Source organism: Centroberyx gerrardi, chromosome 24 (genome assembly GCF_048128805.1).
Source record: "Centroberyx gerrardi isolate f3 chromosome 24, fCenGer3.hap1.cur.20231027, whole genome shotgun sequence".
NCBI lineage: Eukaryota > Metazoa > Chordata > Actinopteri > Beryciformes > Berycidae > Centroberyx > Centroberyx gerrardi.
Window position 1 is genome coordinate 6,447,001 of NC_136020.1, and position 23,853 is coordinate 6,470,853.

Here is a 23,853-nt window from a genome sequence, read left to right on the forward strand (position 1 = left end):
GGCTGCAGAGTGCACCTGACCCCCCTGTTGAAAGTTTCAGTGGCCGTCTGTCTAAAATTATCAACCAGGACAAAGAGGAGTCCACTTACACACACTGTAACCTGATGACACACACACACACACACACACACACACATACATACACGAGCACGCACGTGCACGTACACACGACTCGTGGGATAAAAATAGTATTGCGTGGGTGACAACAGCACAAACACAAGGACGTATGGTGACTGGACACATGCCGCTTAGAACAGAGGACCACACACACACACACACACACGCGCACACACACACACACGAGTCTAATGTCATATATCAACAAGCGTGTTCTTTGACGAATATGTATATTTTTTTGATGGATGGTTGGACTAATTGATTAACTGGACTTTGAACATTACACACGCACACACACACACACACGCATGCATGCACACACACAAACACACACACACACACACACACACACACAGTTAACCCCGGTGCTTAATGCTGTCTGGGTGTTGAGCAGTGAGGATTATTCTAAACTGATTATGGTTGATCAGATATTAATGGATAGACTGTTTGTATCCTTGTGTGTGTGTGTGTGTATGCACTTGCTTACTGATAATGAAACGATCCTGCCATGAACGTGTGTACCCTGAGTGTTTGTGTTACTAATTGGCAGAGAGGGAAAGTCAGAGCTTGTAAAGGAGAGACAGCAAACAATGTAGTTGACATGCAATATGAGGTAAATGGGCATCAAAAAAATGCAGAACACACACACACACATACACTATCTCTCTCTCATACACACACACTCACACAGAGGTCACGGGGGCACCATTACATTTGAGTGAGTCCTAATCTACTAAAAGCAGACGGGATCAGGGGCATTAAGGCTCCTAAAAATCTAAAAACATCTACGTTCTGAAGCTTTTCTGTGCTCTACATACCGCAAACATGGTGTCACATAACACCCCCCCCCCCCCCCACACACACACACACACACCCTTTTTGTCTGAGAGTGATTTTGCCAGTACCTTTGCACCAAAAAAATGGCTGCGAAAGTGCATCAATCTAAAAATAAATCATAATCATCATTGTTTGTTTCAGAGCATTTAAATAAACAGGGACAACTGCGGGACAAAAAAACAAATCTCGTGAAAGAACATGAATCACATCCTCATAAGACCAAAAAAACAATGCCGGGCTGGTTATACATGCCGGGCCTTTTACATAATATGTTTGTCAAGGCAAAGAAAGGATAGACACACACACAAATACACTCAAAGACGAATGTGTAGTTTACTTAGTAAACGCCAACTTCACTTCACACAAGAGAAAATCGGTATTATCAAAACCAGAGAGAAAGGACTGAGAAATGAGATGCAAAGAGAGATACATTTTTACATGAATTATTATTATATAATTATTATGATTTATTTATCAAATTAAAAACGCTCAGCGCAAATTCACTTTCATTAATTTTCACAAAAACAGCTTTTACACTCGTTTCAATGAACAAAATGATGTGATTAATAGCAATGGAAACACATTTGTTGCATAAATAGTGATTTAGGCTTGGCATGCCTGCACTGATGAATGGTGCACAACAGCTGAAAAGTGGTTTAGGCTGTGGACTCTTTAAACAACTGAACAGAGTTAAAAGATTTGGACATCACACACTTAAATCACTCGCATACAACTTGCGTCATAAAGGATAACACACTCGATGACCAGTTGAATTTGGGGAAAACACACTTAATGATCAGTTGAATTTGGAGAACACACACTTGATGACCAGTTGGATTCGGGAAACATACACTCGATGACCAGTTGTATTTGGGGAACACACACTCGATGACCGGTTGGATTTGGGAAACACACAGTCGATGACCAGTTGGGTTTGGGGAACACACTCGATGACCGGTTCAATTTGGGGAACACACTCGATGACCAGTTGGATTTGGGAAACATACACTTGATGACCAGTTGAATTTGGGGAAAACACACTCAATGACCAGTTGGATTTGGGGAAAACACACTAAATGACCAGTTGGATTTGGGGAAAACACACTCAATGACCAGTTGGATTTGGGGAAAACACACTAAATGACCAGTTGGATTTGGGGAACACACACTCGATGACCAGTTGAATTTGGGGAAAACACACTCAATGACCAGTTGGATTTGGGGAACACACACTCGATGACCAGTTGAATTTGGGGAAAACACACTAAATGACCAGTTGGATTTAGGGAACACACACTCGATGACGAGTTGTATTTGGGGAACACACACTCGATGACCGGTTGGATTTGGGAAACACACAGTCAATGACCAGTTGGGTTTGGTGAACACACTCGATGACCGGTTCAATTTAGGGAACACACACTCAATGACCAGTTGAATTTGGGGAAAACACACTAAATGACCAGTTGGATTTAGGGAAAACACACTAAATGACCAGTTGGATTTAGGGAACACACACTCGATGACGAGTTGTATTTGGGGAACACACACTCGATGACCGGTTGGATTTGGGAAACACACAGTCAATGACCAGTTGGGTTTGGTGAACACACTCGATGACTGGTTCAATTTGGGGAACACACACTCGATGACCGGTTGGATATGGGAAACACATAATGTCACAAAAACACTCTCTGCTACTTCAACATGCAACCAAAATAAACATGGAGGTGGAGTACTTTTCTTTGCACACTTCTTTCACACTAAAGGAGGACGTCAAGACTCAAATTCGTGGCTAGTCGGCCTAAATGTTGCGTTGCGTGTCCCTAGTCTAAGCAGAGTGGGAATGTGGCTCGTGAGACTGACGGCAGCAGGGAGACGGAGGGTGTCGGTGTGTTACAGCCGCCGGTGGAGGGATTAAATTGAACAGTGAATAGTAGTGTAGAATATAGCTGGTGATGTCAGTGCAGGCTGCCTCTTCGCTCCCAATTCTAATACCACCCACTCTCTCTCTCTTTCAATCTGTCTATCTCTCTCTTCCTCCCTCCCGTTACCTCTCCCTTTATCTCGCTCTTTTCCCCTTCACTGTCTCCCTCTTTTTTCCTGCAGCTAATCATCCTCCTCTTCCTCCTCCGCTCTCCTCTTATCGCCAGCCGAGCTATTCTCCTCCTTTCTTCGTTTTCCTCCTCCTCCTCTTCCTCCGCTCTTTCTCCGTTTTGTCTTCTCGCCACTACGTCATCTTCGGTTCTCGTCTCCCCTCTCCTTCCCTCCTCATCGTTTTTCTCCACTGTTTCTCTCCTCCTCCTCCTCCTCCTCCACTCTTCTTCTTCTACCATTTCTCCTCCTTTCGTCCTCCCCCTCGTCTCCTCTCTTCTTCTTCTTCTTCTTCTTCTCCTCCTCCTCCTCTTCCTCCCCCACTAGAGGTAGGTTGTCAGCGTTGCTATGACAACGGCACAGCGGGAGCATTGGCAGTTCGTCTATGGGAGCCAGTAATTATATTGGGAGAGAATCTGCTGTGCGTGTGTGTGTGTGTGTGTGTCAGCAACTTTGTACTGAACTGGAATTGGAGTTACTTAGACAGAACCCTGATCACCCCATGTGGGATGAAAGTGTGTACATGTGGACATGCGCGTGTGTGAGTGTGTCCACACACACACCATCTTCATTTCCCAGCCCACACACTGAGGTTTGATGTAATCTTTGCAATTCCTCAACTGCTTTCTAAATACAGCTCCTCAGTAACCATGGAGGGGTCAACGGTTACTACAGTAAGTATCCCACAATGCTTTGCATATATCCAGAAGCTTCTGACAGCAAAGTGTAAAATCTGAACATATGTGACAAATATCAACTGTCTAGTTTACTGATAGGTGGTCTATTTGTTTCACTACTAGTAAGTATATACAGCCCCAGCTTAAATTCTCAACGGCTATAATCAATTCCCAATGTTAATCTCTCCTATCAGACTTAACAGCGGTTAAAGAGTCCACCAAAAAAGTACCACATTATTATCAATAGATTCAAATGCTGATATTCAACGTCTAAAAATTTTACCATTGTCATGTGAAAAAAGTGCAAGGATTCAGTGTTTCCCCCAGATTATTAAGATTGTCAGTAATTATAGTTAATTAAGTAATCATATTTAGTGGTGCTGGTTTCAATTGTCATTTGTCTGATGAAGAGCAGGAAGCTCAGAACACTTCCCCCCTCCCTCCAACACACACACACCCATTTAACCCAATTAAGTCAATAATAAAATTCTGGATACTTGCTGATTAAAGCTGATTACCATTAACGTGCACAGTACTTTAGAGGGCGTAGCTCTAGGTTTATTAGATACAGAAAACTTACAAAAAAATTTTGCATAACCAAAAGTGAACCAAACTGGATTTGGCGATGCAAAATACAACCAATGCTCAACAACATCGACTCATCTTTCAAATCATTCCTGAACTTTCACATTACCTGAGTTGAAAATATGAATTTACCACTGAATTCATATTTGAATGAGATTGACTATTGGCACAAAATATCAGCAGCTTCAAGCCAAAAAATGATAGCATCAGCCTTCGACCCACTTCAATTCAACTTCAGTCTGACATTTAGAGAGGCTGATAACAAAACTAACAAATTTTTTTTTTGATTGGTACCTGATGTTATTACTGAAGCTGAAACAGTAATTTGTTTCACTACTCGTTACTGGGAAAAGCAATGACATAATGCGTTACACTGGCTGTATTGGTACAGTTACAGGCAGAGTTTGAAGGGTTAAGATGGCAGCCGCTCAACAGTTTAGCATCTCACTCACCTGTAGCCCAGAAGCCTTCGGTACCAACGCACTCTTTTCACCCTCCCTCTCCTCTCTTCCTCTCTTCCATTTATCGCTCTTATCATCCTGCAAGTTCTCTCGCTTTTTCTCCTGCTGTTATCCTCTCCCTCGAAAAACCCCCAATGGGGATTGCATCGACCAACAGCTACTTCCACACACACACACATACACACAGCCCGGGTCAGGTAATTATGCCAATCATTGTGATAGGCAAAGGAGACCTGACACCAGACATCTGAGCTCTGTACTCTGTGTGTGTGTGTGTGTGTGTGTGTGTGTGTGTGTGTGTGTGTGTGTGTGTAGGTGTGTAGGTGTGAGTGTGTGTATTTGCTCTTGTACTATCTTCTATTATGAGGACCAAATATTCTCACAAGCATAGAAAGAATAGAGAAAAATCCTCTAGCCAATGGATGGTCCTCACAAGTATAGGGATACAAACGTACGTGTGTGCATGTGTGTGTGTGTGTGTGTGTGTGTGTGAGCAGTGGTGTCCAATGAACTACGCCACCAGATCCACAATCCCCCCCCCCCCCCCCTCCCCCCCTCTCTCTCTCCATTAGAATCAAGGCATTAAGCAGATTTACAAGTACAGACAGCAGACTAAATCGGCATCATTGTATCGGTATCATAGGAATGCTAGTTATACATATTAAACGGACACCTTTTTACCATACAAACTTTTTCTTTTTCCCCTCTATCCTTCTCTCCATCCATCTCTATTCTCTCTCTTCCTCTGTCTCCTTCTCCCCCCCCCCCCCCCCCCCACACACACTTCTTTCCCTTACAGGTGAATCTGGTCTATTTTTGGAGCGTTACGTAAGCGATAACCTGGCAAGGACAACCTGAGAAGCAGCATACACACATATACACAAGCACTCATGCTTGCATGCACACACACACACACACACACACACACACACAATTATCAGTCCTACAAAGTAAGCCTTTCATGTATTAAGCTGCATTCTAGACCAATATGGGTTTTCTACGGATACGGATGCCAATATTTCTTTTTTTAATTGCCGATATTTTGAGCCAGTATTCAATATCTTTACAGCATTAGACCATGGGACACCAAAACTCTCAATTAAAACCAAGGATAACATAATAATAATAATGATAATAAAACATATTCATGCATAATGGTGTGGAATCCCATCGAAACATCACATTAGACTCAGCAGCGTCATTTACATGGAGCTCCGACAGCAGTGTTGACAGTCAGGGACACTCCAATTACTGGAAGACTCTGTCTCATTCTTTCGTTGCTCTCGTTCTGTTTCTCTCTCTTTCTTGCCTCTATCTCCTCCCCCTCTTTTTCTTTCTCATCCCTGTTTCTCTCTCCTTTTTCTCTCTCCCTGTCTCTCTCTATCTGGGTCAGTGTGTTCAGCAGCTTGATCGTTGCCGCTGGTGACACAGCATGCCCAGTTTGAATGTGTGTGTGTGTGTGTGTGTGTGTGTGAGAGAGACAGAGAGAGAGAAGGAGAGAGAGAGAGAGAGAGAGAGAGAGAGAGAGAGAGAGAGAGAGAGAGACATGCCTATGTCTCTAGACGCCTGCTTTCAGTGCCCAAGGTAATGGGGTTTGACAGATACAGCTTGATCAGCACGCGCACACACACATGCACACACACACACACACACACTTCGTAAGACAGGAGCTGGAAGGGAGTGAGAATCTCATCTATCATTGGTTGTCATTTCCCTGATGGCGCGCACGCACACACACACACAATCGCAGAATAACATTCACGCACCCATACATGCATACAAGAAAGAAAGAAGGAAAGAAAAGATGAAAATGGAAACAAGGGAGGATGCTAGAAAGGAAGAAAGGAAGGCAGCAGAGAAATAAAGGAACAAAAAAGGAAAGGAAGTGTTTTCAGAAAAACGTGAGTAGAAGTGAGGAAGTAAGCAAAGGAGGAAGAATAGAGCAAACGTTACCACATAAAGGAAGAAAAGGTGCTGGAACTTACTGAGAGAAGGACAGAAGGAGGAAAAGGAGGAAAGGAATGGGCAAAATAAGGAAATGAGAGAGAAAGATGCATAGAAGGAAGAGAGGAGGCAGCACATGAAATAAGGGAGAAATAAAATCCAATCTAGTATCTGGTCAGGTAACCATCACTGTTTTGTTAACACATCTGAATGCACAGTATCTAACGTTAGATGGCTAGTAGCTACTAGTGGCTGACTGATATTGATTTATGCCTTAAGATTCTTCTTCTTCTACTTTATCAGACTATTTTCTAGCCTGGTTGTTATCATTATTTGTACACAGCTAACTCTCCAATAAGTCCTCCAAGATTGTGTCAAATATAGTTTAGTAGGCACATTATGAATAGTATATATAGTATATCTTATAGTATTTATTTTTCTCTAACATCAGTGTATTGAAAATGCCAGTACATTGTTTGCTGGGTTTAACTGAGAGAACAAAATTGTGACCAGTATCATTCTGTATATTATCATAGTATTGCAATCTGTATTAGACTGTAACTAGTCCATACCCAGGGATGCACGCGCCACAACTACGTGCAGACTTCCGGGGATGCACGCGCCACAACTCCGCGCAGACTTGCCAAAAATGCGCATAAACTGCGTAAATTTGGGAAAATGGAAAAATCAGCTTTGTCAGTCCCTGCCTATGCCAATGCTCAATGCCCATGTGCAGTTTCAGATTGATTGGCCAACCCATTGAGGAGCAAAATGGATGCAGACAGACAGAGTTTTCCTCATTTTATAGTAGGATATTAACATTGTGTGTGTGTGTGTGTGTGTGTGTGTGTGTGTGTACAGTACCGTCGCTACTAGATTCAGCCTGTCTGACCCCAACACACACACATACACACAGGAACATGACTGCACACATACAACAACAGACAATAGCAGGAAGAAATCAACACACTACTAACACACACACACACATATACACACACAGTTAGTATAATGAGCAATATTTCTTGTTTGTGTGGTAACTTACTGACGTTCTACACAAAACAATCTCTTATCAGCACACTCTATACAATAGTCAGTGACACAAACACACACACACACACACACACAGACCAGTTCTAATAGGGGAGATGGGGAATGTGTGTGTATGTGTGTATGTGTGTATGTGTGTATGTGTGTAGGTGGCAGGGTGGGGAGGGTGGGGTTGTCATGGCAACCCCACTTGAACTTCCTTCCCACTTTTATCTGAGCATACAGCATTCCTCTCTGTCCGTCTTCCTCTGTCTGTCTGTATGTTAACCTCTCCCTGTGTGTGTGTGTGGGTGTGTGTGTGCGTGTGTGTGTGTGTGTATCACTCAGAGTGCAAGAGGAGGTGTTTTATACAACCTGTAAATGATATAGTGTACGTTATTGACACATTAATTAATGGCATGTTAATGAATACATTTATCATTTACATATTGTATCACAACTGTTAAGAAATTAAATGAATTATTTATGATCGCATTAGTTAACAATTTGTTATATACACAGAGAGTCTATATGTAGTGATATGTATTCCTATATATTAATTATCCTTGAAGAACACAGTGAGTTTGAGTCTGGAGTGTTTCATGCTGCTGGTTTATAAGTATAAGATGTTTAATTAGAAGTCAGTGTCTCTCTCTGACAGGGAGTGGGTGTGTGAGAGCAGCTGCAGTCAGTGCACTATCAACTCTTATTAGATCACTCTCTTCACGCGCATTCACACACACACACACACACCCACACACACACACACAAATTAACATGCAGGCACTCCTGGAAAACGACACACTGTTCTTGTGAATGCAAGCGTAATGTGACCGTGAACACACAGATGCACACTCAAACGCGCATGCACACACACACCCACACACACACACACACACACACGGTCATGAAAAACACACAGAGACACAGGTACTGCACACACGTATGCACACGCACACGCAAACATACATGCAAAGTAAACAAAATCAGTTTCACAGAGAAGTAAGCATTGAAAGAGGACAGGAATATAGAGTCTACTCAACTATAGAGTTAAGTAGAGGGAAGTAGAAGAGAGTGGAGCAGTGGTTCTCAACCTGTGGGTCGGGACCCCCCAGGGGGTCGGGAGATGATTTATAGGATAAAAAGAAACATTTCTACTATACAAATATATAATCATGTCTATTTTCTTCTGTTTTTTCTCTATTTTTAGATTATTTTTAGAGAATACTTTTCAGCCTCTATGCCTCCTCTGATAATTAATCTAATGAAACAACGAGCAGGCATCGTTTGTTTTAAGGGGTCACGAACCAAAAAGGTTGAGAACCACTGGAGCGGAGGACAGTAGAGTGGAGGACAGTAGAAAAGAGCAGAGGCCTGTATTATAGAGTATAGGACAGTAGAGAACACTAGAGAACACTAGAGAACAATAGAGGATAGCTTCTTTTAATATCTCAATATATGAGATGATCATAAAGATTACACCAAGAAAACTGGAGACAAGTGAAACATTTGTATAACGTGTGTGTGTGTGTGTGCGTGTGCGCGTGTCTATGAATGTGTGTGTATCCGGCATTGAAGCTGGAGACAGGAAGCCTGACTCTTTCCCTCTGACCTTCCTCCCTCTATTTATAATCACACACACACACACACACACACACACACAAATACAGAGAGAGAGAGACAGACAGATCTACTCTCTTCATAACACCCATAACAATTTTCCCTTCTCTTGTTTGTGTGATCTCTCTCTCTTTCTCTCAATTCAACTGCTTCACTGGCATGACAGGACAGAAGCCTATGTTGCATCAGAGCATCAATTGATTGAATCTTAATTAATATTCACAGTTGACTGATAGTAATTGTTATTGCAATGAATTATGTTATTATTATTAATTAGCGTGAACTGAATCTCTCCATCTCTCTGTGTCTGTTGAAGAATTCAGGACAGAACATCTGCTCTCTGGCACTGTCCTTCACTAGGCAAGGTGAAGGTCTGAGTGTGTGTGTGTGTGTGTGCGCGAGTGTGTGTGTGAGCGAGAGAGAGAGAGAGAGAGAGAGGGAGGAGAGAGAGAGAGAGAGAGAGAGAGAGAGAGAGAGAGAGAGAGAGAGAGAGAGAGAGAGAGAGAGAGAGAGAGAGCATGCCCTTCGCTTCACTTCTCCACTGGCCTACATTACTTTTCCTCAGGGGGTGGACGAGGAGAGAAAGAGAGAGAGGAGGTGGCGAAAAAGGAGAGGAGGGCAAGCAAGATGGAGAGAGAGAGAGGCAAGAGACGATGAGTGAGAGATGGAGGGATGAAAGGAATGACTAAAGAGAGAGAGAAAGGGGAGGATGGAGGACAAGAGGACGAGTGGAGATAGAGAGAGGAATACGGAGGAGAGAGAGAGAGAGAGAGAGAGAGAGAGAGAGAGAGAGAGGTGAAGGAGAGAGAATATCTGTAGGCGGTCTTGGCGTTGCCCCAAGGCCTTGGCTTCTCTCCTCCTCTCTCTCTCTCTTTCTCTCTTTCTCTCCTACTCACTCTTTTCCCTTCTCCACCTCATCCTCATTTCCCTCTGTACTCATTTCTTTCATCCCTCCATCCACCCACTCTTTATTCTCTCTCCCTCCTTCCTCCTACTTTTGTGTCTGACTCAGTTCAAATTCATTCATTCATTCTCCATACCCCCTGACTCCTACTCCGTGTCACGTGGGGGGCTGGAGCCTATCCCAGCATGCATTGGGCGGAAGGCAGGGAAACACCTTTGGTTTACACTTCTGAATGATCTCTCCCCATGTTATGTCCCGCCCCAATATCCTGTTTCAGCAGGAAATACATCACATTAAGGAAGCAAGATGCTCTCAAAGTGCCGTTTCATTGTGACTTTAAACTCACCACAGAAGAAGACTGAGGTGTTTAGGATGTTGGAGAGAGAGGAGAGAATAGCACAAGGGTTGGGCTGCGCTGCTGCTCCTGTGTGTGTGTGTGTGTGTGTGTGTGTGAGAGAGCGTGTTTCTGTAAATATTGAGAATATGATGGCATGTTCAACTCTGCTAAGATATACTAATATGTAACCAGAATCACTTTGACATTTTTTGTGTAATTCTTTTTAAAAAATATCTTTTTATTTATTTCTTCTACTTATAAATATTATAAATCTGCGTTATTGGCCACTTGCCCTCTAAAAATCAGCATCAGCCCTTTAAAAACCCCATAACAGTCAACTTCTAATTTCTACCATATCAGGTGATATTTAGTGACAAACAGTGCTGCCTCATTAACAGTCTCTCTCTCTCTATCTCTTTATCTCACTATCTCTCCATCAGCAGAGTCAGCAGTGTATCCTTTCCATGACTCCCACTCAGAAAACCCACTCTGTTTCTATAAATAGAAAACAAAGAGAGAGAGAGAGAGAGAGAGAGAGAGAGAGAGAGAGAGAGAGAGAGAGAGAGAGAGAGAGAGAGAGAGAGAGAGAGAGAGAAACTGTATCGTTTCACTCACACTCACACACACACACACACACTGATACAAAGAGTGATCTCTATCTTGATGGTTTGGCAATATTGTTCTTAACTTTAAAGCATGATGAATTGAATTGAAATGAATTGAATTTAATTGAACTGAAATTAATATCACTATAAAGCATGCTTATAGAGGAAGAAAGAAAGAAAGAAAGAAACATCTCAACAAAATATGAGAACTGAAATATCATAAAAATTCACTGCCACTCATATTCACACACACAAACCACACATGACGTGCACACACACAAAATAGACTGTACAAACCAGCTATTTCAGAGAAAAAAAGAGAAAAAAATGAAAACCACAGTTGTAGATTAAAGGGAAGGTTGTGGATTTTTACGAGCCTTTCTTATTGATCATGAACCAAGCTCCCTCTTTGCGCAAACCAAAAGGTTTTCACACTTCAGTTTTTATTTCTGGGAGAGCGATGCCAGTACAAGTCAATGGGGTATGAAACCACTACTGTCACTTGGCAAGGCTGGATCAATAATAAATGTTGAAATTTTCTTTTCATGTCCAGAAACCAACCCAGAATAGAGAAGAAGGGGAACAGTCATGGAGTAAGAAGAGTGATGTGTGTAGTGCTTGTCTGTCTTCTCTAGCCACAAACACACACATACACACACACACACCCTGACCAACAGGCCTCTGCCCTGGCTCACAAAACAACAAGAACAGGAAGCCTCTCTCTGCCATAGAAGTACAACACATAGATAAGACACAGCCTGGTCCATCACAGGTTGTTTGGATCGCAGGTCGTAGAGTACAAAAATTTGATTCCATTTTATGAATCTTTTTTCCAATATTTTTTTAAAATCCAAGCCGAGTCTCTGAAAGTTTGGTTTGGGTACTGTGATGAATGCATTTAAACCAGTTATGTAAGTTTCAAAAATACTGTTAAGCACTTAAAGCATGCTAAGCCGAAGCCAGACTACAACACTGTTTAAATCTTATCCAACAAGTTCAGACTAAACGACTGGTCTGCTTGCCGTCCCATCGGGGAGCTGCTCACACTAGTTGACGGGGCAAAGATGGGGGCGTCACACACAACAGATGGGCGTCTCACACACACTACCCGACTCTGTCATTCAAAAACATTTTGCCATTCTTCAGTTCACTGTAAATGCAGTTACAAAATAGCTGTTCTGTCGTTTCTTGCTTCATGGCATAGAAGCAACAGTTTACATTTGCATACAGATGTATCTTGAAGTGACATTATTACAAAGATAACACTGATGAGGAATTTTGCATGAGACTTCTTTCACTTCATTTGTACTTATGTGGATTGGTCCAGGCATATTGCTATTTATGTGCCTTTTTATGTTATATGAGATGTATTCCTCCAAATAAAACAATATAGCAACTTATCAAGAGCAAGTGGAGTTGGGAATCTTACTGACAAACTATCTACGTGAGTGGGTGTTGCTATTGTTAAACGTGACCTCTTCTGGTTCCTTCTCCTTTTCTTCCCACTTGAGCTAAACTCCCATTGGCTGTTGCCACGGTCACTGTCAGATTCCAGTCTTGGTGAGCCTTGGACCGCTTCACACTGCACAAGCTCGACCAGACTCGTCCGACAAAATCAAACATGTTTGAATGAACTCTTATAACTCTTGACATCTGATAGCCAGCAGTTATTCATGCTTGGAAAGCCTAGCATAACAAAATGAACTGAGGGCAAACCATCTGGACCGAGGCTCATATTCAGCTATTTCTTCTTAACAGGTACGAAGACCAGAGAAGATAAATTACAGCAAAGAGCACAGTTATCAAAGTTACAGGGATTGCAATCAGATTTGTTTTGACACTCCCACACTCCCTGGCTGCCAAATCTTTAACCTGGTGGGATGACAGTTTACCAAAACTCTGTCCAATAAACAAGCTACTTGTCAAATAAACAAGCTACTTGTGAGTCCATGTGACTTTTGTTTACAATACCTGGTTTGCTTTTAAATAGGCAGTGTGTGCCTAAATGAACAAAATACAAAAACACAACAAAGTAACTTTAAGTAAACTTTTCCAATATGGCGGCGGTTTTCAAGCCTGATCCTCGGGACCAAGAGTCCTGCTGGTTTTCATTCTAGCCATCTAATCAGGGACTATGTTACACCTAGGATGCAAAGTGAATGCAATTAACTTCAATTAACTACCCAGCAGGATAGAAAACCGGCAGTACTCTGGGTCCCGAGGACCTGGATTGAAAACCACTGCACTGCGGTTCAGCCCATAGAAAACCATGTGTTGATGTTTTGACTGGACTGACTGACATGGACAGACAGATTAAGAAATAAACACCATTATGTATGCAAACACACACACACACACACACACACACAGATCTGTGGAGTAGCACGCCACAGCAATGATGATATATTGTAAGTCTATGCTACAATCAGTTAATACATGTAAAGAACCTCTGCCTGGATGTGGGAGTGATACTACCCTCTCTCTCCCTCACACACTCTCTCTCTTTGTCTCTCTCTCTCTCTCTCATCTTTCTCTGACACCTCCATAATTACACAGTCTGCCTGTGTGTGTGTGTGTGTGTGTGTGTGCGTGTGTGTGTGTGTGTGTGTGTGTGTGTGCGAGCGTGTAATGTGGGGGAGGCATCAGATTCACGCTGTTCCTCTGTATCTGACCTTTTCCGCTTAGAATAGACACACACGGAGAGAAGACAGCAGAGCGAATGAGAAACAGATAGAGAAAGAGAAAGAGACAGAGAAAGAGAGAGTGAAGGGAAAGTGAATAAAAAGAGAGAGGAGGAGGGAAGGAAAAAGTAAGGCAGAGAGAAAAAGAAAGAGAGAGGCAAATGGAGAGTTTTGTCAGTGAAGGAGATGCAAATACAGAGAATATAAAAGAAAAATTGGAAAGGAAGGAAGGAGACGGAGTATGAGAAAGGAGAGAGGAAGAAAAGAGAGGAAAAGAAAGTGATCACATCAATATACTGTCCAAAACTAAAGATCAATAATAATAATTGCCAATAACAATATTGTATTTATGTTATCATAATAAACAGAGACAGTAGGAGAGAGAGTTAGAGAAAGAGATAGGTTTACTGTTTCTCTAACCTGGGGCTACGGCTGCCTAATAGAATTAATCATTTACTAACGACTCTCATCTAACCTGAGCAATTAGTACACACACACACACACACACACACACACACAGAAAGAGAGAGAGCGAGAGAAAGAGGCTGTCTCACTAATTATAGCGTGTCTCTGCAGCTGAGGTCTGCTAAGTCGTGTGTGTATGTGCGTGTGTGTGTGTGCACGCATCTGTGTGTGTCACAGCACGAATGAGAAAGGGCGAAGGAGACATAGAACCAGACACAAAAAGAGAAAAATTAAAAGACAAATAATGTTGTTGTTAGTAAATTATGTTATTATGTAAGTATATAGACCCGTTTTAATAAGAGTGTGTGTGTGTGTGTGTGTGTGTGTGTGTGTGTGTGTGTGTGTCTGTCTGTGAGACAGGGCATTAGGTTTGAGTGGAGACTCATCTCTCTGAGTGCTGAGAGATGATCAGTGCTCCGTAATCCTACCTGCAGTGACACAACCACACAAACACAAACACACACACACACAAACAAGAGACACTTAAAAAAAAGGCTTGAGTTAATCCATGCAGTACATAAATGTGTATGATCAAGTGTGTGTGTGTGTGTGTATGTGTGTATATTCAACATGAGCACATGGAGCTGTAACAGTGATATATCAGTAGTAACAGGTATGTGTGTGTGTGTGTGTGTGTGTGTGTGTGTAGTAAGTGTTGGAGTAAAGAAAAAGATAGAAAGACAAGGAAGAAAGCACAACAGAAACCTATAAAAAGGGAGAGAGGCAGTTGTGACCGGTAGAGAGACATAGATAGATAGATGGAGAAAGAGACAGACAGACAGAGAGAGAGAGAGAGAGAGAGAGAGAGAGAGAGAGAGAGAGAGAGATGCAGTGATGGAGTTGTGATGAGGTGTCACCTCAGCAGTCAACCCCATAGGTTCATTATCACCCTGGATGAGACAGATGGACAGAGGGAGGGAGAGAGAGAGAGAGAAAGAGAGAAAGAGAAAGAGAGAGAGAGAGAGAGAGAGAGAGAGAGAGAGAGAGAGAGAGATCCATGCTCCAGCAACAAGAAAAGAGTTGCTACCTTAAATGTAAAAATGCACAGTAGGATAGGAAGGCGCAACACTCTCAAAGTCCAAAAATAGATCTCTATTTATAAGTTAAGCCATGAAGTTTCAGTCTAGACAACCTTTATCAGACCAAAAACAGTTTGCCAGTTTGCCAGTCACCCAGTTATCCAGCCAGTCAGCGAGTCAACCAGTCAGCCAATCATCCAGCCAATCAGCCAGTCTGATAGCCAGTTGGGAGATGATCTCACTAACCATTAGGCCATCCTGCTAACAGCTACCAAGCCAGTACAGTCGCCCAATCAGTCAGTCAGTCAGTCAGTCAGTCAGTCAGTCAGTCAGTCAGTCAGTCAGTCAGTCAGCGAGTCAGTCTGTAAATGTGCCTGGTTCCATCCTGGCTAACCCTGGTTTCAATGAGGAATGCTAACAATGTTAACAAGCCATTTTAGGGCAACTAAAGGATACTGCTGCATTCACATCACATGGGAATAACCGTCAGAACGACTTGACGGTTCAAAACAACGGCAGGTTTTCTACAGTTGCTCCTGATCAGCTTTTTCACACTTAGTGAGTGATACACATCTGAGTTCATGTTTTACAGTAAACCAATCATTGCAATGTCAACCACAAACCAAAAAAATCCAGCAGGTAGTTTTGTCCTGTCATGGCATTTTAAGAGTTGTGATCACAATAAGTAGTATTTATCACCTGAAAGCTGATTTACTAGAACATTTAGTAGGTTCGTATCTACCATCATTTCCATACGATGCGAATGCAGCATGAGTGTAGAAACTAGGGTTCAACCAATAAAAAAATCCAAAAAATCTCCATTGAAACCTAGGATGATAATCACAATAACTTGATAAATTCTACAATAAATACTGTATGTAATCAAATGAACTGCATCATATTCATCATATCAGAGGTGGACAAGAGTGGTTGACATACGATTTTTAATAAAAGGCCACTATCAGCCCCATATATCAGTCTAAACCTTGTAGAAACCTCATTTCACAATGTGTGAAACAACACGTCAAGGTTTCTCTTTAACAAGGTTCCTCTTTTTCATTATATTACACAAGGAAGATCTACTCCTCTCTTCCCTCTCTCTTCTCTTTTGCCTTTTGCCCTCTTTTTGCAGCTCCATTTCCAAGCAGGAAAAGCCTCTTACAGCCAGCCAGACGACTAATAAGGAGCGGCTCCTGTCAGCCAATCCCCCTTAATGCCTCAACACACTGCATTATGGGCAAAATGACCCAGACACACACACTCATGCTCTCAAACACTCCTGAAAAGGCTAGGAAAGGAGAGAGAGAGAGGGAGAGAGGGGGAGGGGGGGGGCAGAGAGAGAGAGGGAAAGAGGATTCTTTTACATGTGGAGGTGCATGGATATTTGTCCGTTGTGTGTAGAGAGAAAAAGTGACAGAAAGAGAAAAAAACAGGATAAAGAGAGAAGAGAGAGAGGAGGATAGAGTAGGAGAGAGAGAGTTAGCTGTGTAATCTGACTACTGCTCCTAAAACAGACATCCTCGTTCCTCTCCTTCTTAGCAGAAATGATTGATGCACACACACACACACACACACACACCACCAGCCAACTGGAACAGCGTTATTCAGGGAAGGAAGGGAAGGATGTACTACCGGCTCTGTCTATCTGTCTGTGTGTGTGTGTGTGTGTGTAAGCGTGTGTGTGAGAGTGAGTCAGAGTAGCAGTGAAACACGCCACATCACCATCATTACACTTTACACACACTCATACACACTCACACACACGCTATCCAACACATTCAGGTTCCAACATGTTTGACTGTGCCAGTTGAACAGAAAAGCAACATCCAGTCCTGTGCAGACCTCCTATCTCCAGTTTCACCTCATCATTGCTATAACTGGCGAGTGAGTTTGTACACAACATAATGATCATGGGACTGCGGAAAACACAGGAAAATGCATTGACAATTATTAATAAAACATATTCTTGCATACTTGCGTGGAATCCGATCAGCATTAGAATCAATTCAGGTCAAGGCTTTCTCATAGACAACCAGTGCAGTATTGATGAATACTACAATAAATACGTAATCAAACTGCATCATATCCATCATATCAGAGGTGGACGACACTGACTGGAGTATATACAATTTTTAAAAGGTCAATTGGTCCCATATAAAGCACACACAAACTGATGCCGGTCTAATCCTAGTACATACACTTTCTCTATGCATTAACCTATCATGTCTTTTTTTCATGTCCTCTCTCTCTCTCTCTCTCTCTCTTTGTCTCTCTCTCCCTCTCTCTGACGGGAACAGAGTGTCATAAATATGCATGGATATCTGTTCATCCGTTTTGAGGATGAGAGCAGAGAGAAAAATGTGTCAGTGAGCCTTGTATTTCATCAACAATTGGACTCTGATCGTCTGCTTAAAAATTCATGAGTGTCTTTTAACGGCCCAGACTGCCGAGCCAAGCGTTCCACTGAATCTCACACAGGCTGCACTATAAAAGCCAACTCAAACACTGTGTGTAAAACATCAGGGAGCTGCTCTTTCTATAAAATAGAGTGTCCAGGTGAATCCAGGTGAAAGCTCTGGTCCCTTGCTGATTTCATCTATTAAATCCACTTCAGTCATGAAGGGGACATGGAGATAAAGGGGAGGAGACAGCTTAAAGAAGGATTTTTATGCCATCAGACAAACAAGGCAGCAGTAAACACGAATGATGCCGGTTCCCTCTGGGCCAGTCAGTAACAAATATGTCACCTTGTGGTTGTTTATTATTGTTTGTGACAGGAATAACTGAAGAGGAGCAATCACTCAGTGGTCCAGACCACTGAAATGCTCATTTATTTACTCATTCACACATTACAAGACAATAAAAGAAGTATTGATAGTACACAAGTGTGCGGTATTGTACTGCGCTGCAACGTGTTGCTTTGTATTGTACACCTACTTTAACCAGCTCGACGCTACAGGTAGAGGTTCCAAAATCTGAAAAATCTTTCTTCCCTTAGGCTGTTCATCACAGTTGACCTCTGTACATTGTTTATAGAAAACAACTGGAGGCTCCGATCACCTGGTTAAAAATTCATGAGTGTCTTTCAGAGTCCCACGCTCCCAAGCAGAGCATTCCAGTGAATGTAATACAACCTACACTACAAATAAAATATGATGTAGTAAATGATGTATATTAAGTATGTATATGACATAGTATAGGATGTATATGATGTGTATATATACTGTATATACAGTATGTAGTATGTACTGTATATATGATGTAGTGTGGTATATGACATGTCTATGGTATGTAAATGGTATGGGATGTAACGGTAATGTTATGTAAAGCCCTTTGAGACTTGACTGTGATAAAGACCTATTAAAGATAAACAAGACTAGACTACACTTGACTAAATCCCAACTCATAAATGCCTCTCTACTGTATGCTTTTATTTGCATGGTTTCATTTGAAGAGAAAACGTTGTTGCTATTTTGTAGGAAAAAGTCTTCAGACACATAATGACCCGAAACTAAACTATATCAATCCATCATCAAGTCCAGTTTTTGGGTTTGATTCCCTGCAATACAGGAGAAATCCCTGCTGGTAGACTGGTGAGTTGTTCATCAAAGCTGACCCTGGTTCAGCACCAATAGGCAACAGCTGAGGCTCTGATCGCACTGTTGGAAGTATATCAGAGACCGCAAATGCCTTATTCTTTCACTGGAAGAGAGTCTTGGGCTTTTTACAATGCCATACCAGTAACCAGGCTTGTTATATTTGAGGGCCTGTTAGGTTTCATCCCTGCACCTACAGTAGTGTGTCAGTCTTGCATTGTGTAATTGTCTTGTAATGCGTCAGCACCAATCTCTCGCCATTTCATCATGTCCTCATCACCAACTACTCTTTATTTCTCATACTTCCTCTTCCCCTCACAATCCCTCCTTCTATCACACCTCGCAGCAGGCCTTTGATTTCAACAACAAATACTAAATTCTGTCTGTCCTACAGTACATTTCCACGTCTCTCTCCATCTCCAACATTTGCCCTTGTCCACTTTCTATCTCTGTTTCCCTATTTCCCTCTCTCTCCCTATCTCTTTCATCCCTCCCTCCATCCTCTCTCTCCCCTCTGTCTTTTGTCCTAATTGAAGGCTGAATAAAGCGCTTTATATTCCAGCAGCATCAGATGATGAAAGGCCTTTGATCACTGTTTACCCCTACAGGTGGTACACGGCGGTGGCAACACAAGACACCTTTATCTGTCTTTTTATGTTTTTTCTGTCTGTCTTCCTCTTTTTCTATTTAGCTCTCCTCTCTCTTTCTCTCTTTGTTTCTACTGTCTTTCTTTCCATCCCTATACCGTCTCTCAATCTGTCCCAATCTCTCTCTGAGGGCATGTAAACCAGTGAACACTGGACTGTGGCATGACAAGCGCTGTTGTTGTGATCTGTTGTGTGTGAAGTGGGCTGTAAATAGTGGAAGGATAATGTTACGACATCCTGTCCTGTGGCTGTTTGTTTCTGCACCGTTTCCCATGAAGGTGGTGATGAAATCTCAACACAACACAATAAGCTGGGTGATGAAATGACCAATTTGTTTCTTTGCTTTTTCCCTCTCGGACAAACAGGTTATATAGGCATCTCACCAGAGGGGTCAGAGGTCAGGGGCAGCAGGCAGGGGTTCAGGTAGGGTTCAAGTTTTACCATTGGCATTTTTGCAGCACCACCAACCCCTTTTCATCATTTGCATCTTCCTTAAGCAAATCATAAAAGCACCAAATACTAATTCTGTCATAGCTTTAGAAACATATGAAAGTGTTTACAGTTTTTCTCAGTCGCTTTGGTACATTTCTCAGATCAGAATTGAAATTCTCAAAACTACTTGTTCAACCTCCACATCATCTAGTCACTTGTGCACATCATAAAAGCAATTTCTCCTTCTTTTGAACAAATTGCAAATGCTTTGGCACATTCATGCAAATGATAAGGCCTATGTACAATTGTCTGCTGTTTCCTATATTATCAATTGCTTATGTCATGTTGATCAAAATGTATTATACTGGTTCTCTGTTGAATAGTCTTACCCCTCAAAACATCTAGGCATTAGTTCATTGCATAAGTCATTACATGCAAAATGGTTGAACCAGTTGTTATAATCTGTCAAGCATATTTTCTATACATTTCTACTATACTTTTTTTGTAAATGTGTCCTGAATTGATGAATTGCTCTCAGGTGAATCTTGACTTTCACTAATGAAGGGGAATGTGTGAAGCGTTAGATCAACCAATGATCAACCAGTTCTCTAAAATAGCTCAGAGGTGCATCTCATGAACCTTCAATTGGCAAGCATATACAGACAGAGCACAACACAACACAGTGTTACAAGACAGGAAAGTCAGGAGGTGTAGAAAGACTGCACTGTAATTCCCCATACAGCGCTGCATGTACAGTTCTGCCTAAGGGGTGTTTCCTATGTTTACATTTCTAATTTTGTATTTTTTTCCTTTGTGCTATGCAGTGCTGTAAAACAGTCTTGTCTTTTTCTTTTCTGTATTGCAATGACATGGTCTGTCAAAAAATCACAGTACAAACAGTAAAAGCATAAATGTGAATCCTGTCCAATCTCTTGCAATCAATCTCCCACATGCAGTAATGTGTAACTTTGTACTGTTGAAATTGATATGCCATACAGAAAAGGTGCAGCCTTGTGCATTTTCAATCATTGTCATCAAAACCTTAGCCATAGTTTACATCAGAAAATACTTACAAAGTACACTGTTATATTGACAACATGGCTAAGCATTTTGACTATCTTGTTTGTAAACAATGACACAAGGACTTGTTATTCTGATGGCACTGACATGTTCATTGAATAAATATTTACTTTTGAGAGATAAACTAAGGATTTTGAGCAAGTTACGGGCTTTTACAGGTAATCCATTGTGTGGTGCTGTTTGTACAAATTGTTTCGAGAAATGCACTTACTGTTTTGCAAATGTTAAGGGTGATTCGAGAAATGTACCAAAGCGACTGAGAAAAACTGTAATAAGTTTGGCACAGGCCTGCACACTGAGTTTGTATTGAATTCCTGCTTTCTCTTGACATTCTGACAAACGGTATGCGGTCCATTGAACTTGCACAATGGATCATCAGGGTGGCTTTTAAATATGTAATATGTAACGTGTTGATTTTCATTGGTTTGGCGGGCTATGACAGCAGTGATGTGACTATGTCACAGTAATCACAGTCCCGCTAAGTTTATGAATAGGTTAAAATTACCAAGATGCAGATTTTGCACACCATAGAGTTGTTACCGCTGAGTTTTATGAATAAGGGACACCGTCTTTAACCAGCAGGCTGCTCTGTTGCCCTGCTGAATGACTGACATACTGGCTGACAGTCTGGCTGACAGTCTGGCTAAATGGACATCCTGCTGGTTGGTTGGGTGGCTGGCTGATTGACTAGCTAACTCTCTAGATGGCTAAGCCAATAAATTAATAAATGAATTGCTGACCAACTGGCTGACTGCCTGGAAAAACAACACACTGACTGACTCACTCACTTACTGATTGACTGGCTAGCTGGCTGGCTGACTGACTAGTCGATGACTAGCTGGCTTGCTGACTAACTGTTTGGCTGGCTGGTTGGCTAGATGGACACATTGGACACACACACACAGCGGCTGTCTTGCTCACTGAGGAAAGATTGTCATGCAGGCAAACGGCTGAGACATCTAAGAATAGATAAAAAGAGGGACAGTATTCTGGGAACACACACACATAGACACACACACACACACACACACACAAAGTGTGACAAATGTCTGGCAGATAAGTTACACATGCCTTACGCTGCTATAAACACATAATACCGCAACCCCAGACACAAACACACACACACTGCCTTTGATGTTCAACAGCATCATTTCTCAACTCCTTCATATTGCCACATATGGTAATTCACTTCTTGGCACTGGCCACTTCAAAGCTATGTAAACTACCTTCTTACTTCCATCTCCCTTGACCAGTTAATACCATTTCCTCCACATGGCCAATTCTAGGAAGAGAAAAAAGTGCATATTATGTCAAAATAATTCACTCCAGCATTTGCACATACCACAGGAAATCCTACCGTTCCGTTTACATTACATTTTGATTTTAAGTATTTGTCTGTCCTTATCCAAGGAAGTCACAGGTCAAAACCACAACAGCATGACAAGGCAGGTAGCAAATATTCCTGTGTCCCCTACAATGATCAATGATGAGGTGCTAGGAAAGGATACACACCCAATACACTCCATTCTCTATTTTTTACATCACACCAAATTCCATTCAAAAATATGGCAATTTACCATTTTTATGTTTTATGTTACCTTGCTTATCAGCAAACATACATAAGCATGACATAAGAGCTTTTACAAATTGTGAGGGTCTTCTGGAAAATTCGGCATACATGCAATACACTAAGCAGCATTTAATTTTAATAAAATGTCAACGTTTATAACTGGCTCACCAATTATTCCCACAATCTTCTTCCACCAAAATACACTGTGGGAGACAGTAGCAAACAGTGTGAATGAATTCGAAAGTTGAGATTTTACTTAAATTTAGTGCTATATTTTCTTAAAAATAAGGTAAATACATAAGGATGGTGGAGAAAAGGTAGTTTTTTTTATTGAATAGAAATACACTAAAATACAGCCATACAGTCAGATGTTTGTTGGCCAAACAGTTTTAACATGGGAGCTGAGTAGAAGACAGTTATCAAAAGCTGGGCCAGCGTGATATTTCACCTTATTTTCATCGACTGATGTGAAATCCACATTACACTTAAGATGAGTCTACAGCAGTAAAGATGAACTTTCTGTCCCAGTGCTAGAGGTTTGACCATGTGGTTGGAATATGGCGGTTTTAGATAAATTGTTCCTTTGCTGTGCCACAGTGCACAAAACAGACAACAAGTCATTTAAAGCTATTGATTTGACCTGCATAGGCAGATCATTTCCAATAGAGAGGCAGACACACACACACAGACAGAGCCACAAACTGACAGACAGACAGATAGATAGATAGACAGATAGAGTGACAGACAGACAGACAGACAGACAGACAGACAGACAGACAGACAGACAGACAGACAGACAGACAGACAGACAGACAGACAGACAGACAGATAGATAGATAGATAGATAGATAGACAGATAGACAGACAGATAGATAGATAGATAGATAGATAGATAGATAGATAGATAGATAGACAGACAGACCGATAGACAGCTAGATAGATAGATAGATAGATAGATAGATAGATAGATAGATAGATAGACAGACAGACAGAAAAAAACACACATTGCCTACAGTGGCCGTCTGACTACCAAAATTGCTGTGTGTGTGTGTGTGTGTGTGTGTGTGTGTGTGTGTATATATGTATGTGTGTGTTGGTCTCTGGCCAGTTTTCACTATCAACAGCAGCTGCCAGTCGCACCAGGGTGTCAGGC

At 41.8% G+C, this 23,853-nt stretch overlaps 1 protein-coding gene across 1 annotated transcript in view; it reads right to left on the reverse strand.

The window, feature by feature from the left end:
* The window catches only part of dgki (diacylglycerol kinase, iota), a 65,530-nt gene that overhangs the window by 40,657 nt on the left and 1,020 nt on the right, over positions 1-23,853 (reverse strand). The gene's annotated exons all lie outside the window — the stretch shown is intronic.